The 2,598-nt window shown below is 43.4% G+C and overlaps 1 pseudogene; it reads left to right on the forward strand.

Annotated features, from left to right (window-relative positions):
* Positions 1-1,834: 1,834 nt before the first annotated feature.
* LOC113255003 (60S ribosomal protein L21-like) lies at positions 1,835-2,397 on the forward strand (annotated as a pseudogene).
* Positions 2,398-2,598: the final 201 nt, after the last annotated feature.

The raw sequence follows: 2,598 nt of genomic DNA on the forward strand, positions 1-2,598 counted from the left end.
TCTGAGCAACAGCGACTACCTGGGGCCTGACAGAGGTTCTGAGGATAATACTGAAATACGAAAGGAAAGAAAACATCAGGTCTATCCACTAAGTATCCCAGTAGATTTTCTTTTCTTTCTGTTTTTTAAATTTCTTTCTTTCTTTCGTTCTTTCTTTCTTAAAGTGACCCATATGCCCAGCATGGGGCTTGAACTCACGACCCCAAGATCAGGAGTTCCGTGCTCTACTGACTGAGCCATCGAGGCACAACCCCCCTCCCTGCACCCCTGAGGCCTCCAAGGCCTCTACTGGTGAACTTTCCTTAAAGTCTTTTGTCTTTCTTAGTTGAGGTGACCAATAGATGGGCAGAGGTGCAGAGGCCAGACAGAGGTGCCCCCATTTCCTTTCCTGCCCAGTGACACCGGGCCTCCCAGGGACATGGTTCTGAGCCATAATGTGCGTGTGTGTTGGTGTGTGCTATGATGGGAAGATTCTGGAACTCTGAGAAAACTTTCTCCACATACCCCTGGGAATATGATTATCATGCTGGCTTTGTTCTAAGCACAACAAAGACCAAGGAAGGATTTATTATTTCTCCTTAAAATTAAGGAGGCTCGAGAACTTTGCGTAAATCTATTCTAAGTGACTCCGAGGCAGTCAAGGCCGTGTGTGTGGAAGTTTTGTTTGTAGGTTTTGCCACAAGTCAAAGACTAACAAGCAGGTGTTCCTGTTCACTGGGCCAAATTCACCGAGTGACCTCTGAGGGACCTCAGCTTCAGTTTCTCCCTCCTTCCCGCCCTTCCTCATTCCTGCCTTCCCTCCTCTCCAAGGACAATGCAGACAAGAAAGTCATAGCTGTAATTACACTTTGGGGTCTCTGGAGGTAAGGAATTATTACTTGAACAGCTAGCTACGAAGATACACCACATAATATATATTCATGTATATAAAATTAATATATACTAGCTTGCATGCCTCTATCCTTAAAGCTGCTGAAATGTCTTTTCCAACTTGCTGTTCTCTTAGGTGAGAACAGTCAACTGGAAACTGCTCCCTTGAGTGACCAACCCCGTGCTTAGCTAATCAACTACAACTGTCAGGAAATCCTTCTGGAATTTCCCAAGCACTGGGTGGGGTGTTTTAGATAAGTTTTGAAATGAATTCAAGATAATATAAGAGTGCATGTTCATATTCAATTAAGAAACTGAGCAAAAGCTTTATTAATCTAAGAAAAAAGATTAGGAGATCCTAATAAACATGATAAGGGAAAAGGAGTAATAATAATAGTTTTTAAAAATTGTCTTTGGGTGTAGATGAGCTCAGAAAGAGTATTTGAAGTAGTTTGTTTTTATTTCAAGTTGTGGCTTCCCTTCATAGGCTGTGTGAGATCAAAGGTTTTTGTTTTTTTCAAGATTTTATTTGTTTATTTGGGGGTGGAGGGAAGTGAGCACAGGGATGAGGGGTGGGGGAGGAGCAGGGGGACAAGAAGACTCCCTGCAGAGCTTGGACCTGAGCACGACCCTGAGATCATGACCTGGGCCGAAATCAAGAGTCAGACGCTCAACCGACTAAGTCACCCAGGCACCCCGAGACCAAAAGATTTTGTACTTTTTCCCCACCCTATCATTGCGTCCAGAATTTGACCCTGTCACTTTTTGTGTAATTACAAATTATTAGGAGGAGGAGGGAGTGTGCATTGATAAGTCCAATCAATTTCAGGGCTTATTAGAATAAATCTTATAAATTTAAAGAGCTTAGAGTTCTACGAGAAATGAGTTTACAAGTCCTGGCTGTGTCGCTTCTGTGGTTGTGACCTCCCCCTGGCGTGGACAATGAGCACTTAATTCAAGAATAGAAAGTAGCCTTTTTTTCAGCCGGAACCGCCATCTTCCAGTAATTCGCCAAAATGACCAACACAAAGGGAAAAAGGAGAGGTACCCGCTGTATGTTGTCTAGGCCTTTCAGAAAACATGGGGTTGTTCCTTGGGCCACATACATGCGAATCTACAAGAAAGGTGATGTTGGGGACATCAAGGGAGTGGGCGCTGTTCAAAAAGGAAGGCCCCACAAATGTTACTATGGCAAGACTGGAAGAGTCTACAATGTTACCCAGCATGCCATTGGCATTGCTGTAAACAGCAAGTTAAGGGCAAGACACTTGCCGAGAAAATTAATGTACACATTGAGCATATTAAACACTCGGAGAGCCGAGATAGCTTCCTGAAGCATGTGAAGGAAAATGATCAGAAAAAGAAAGAAGCCAAAGAGAAAGGTACTTGGGTGCAACTAAAGCGCCAGCCTGCCCCCCCCCCAGAGAAGCACACTTTGTGAGAACCAGTGGAAAGGAGCCCGAACTGCTGGAACCCATTCCCTATGAATTCATGGCATGATAAATGTAAAGAAAATAAAAGACCTGCAGACTGTAAAAAAAAAAAAAAAAAAAAAAAAAAAAGAATAGAAAGTAAAACAGACAACGTCATTTCAAAGAAAATAACTCAGACTGTGAATTTTCATAGGATCTGTGTTGGGTAACTGCCCTCTGTTGGTTCCCCTGCAGAGTGCACTAGATGGGACGGAGACACGAGAGGGGTCTTTTTGCTGGTTTTCTCACTACTGCA

This window comes from Ursus arctos, unplaced genomic scaffold (assembly GCF_023065955.2).
Source record: "Ursus arctos isolate Adak ecotype North America unplaced genomic scaffold, UrsArc2.0 scaffold_4, whole genome shotgun sequence".
NCBI lineage: Eukaryota > Metazoa > Chordata > Mammalia > Carnivora > Ursidae > Ursus > Ursus arctos.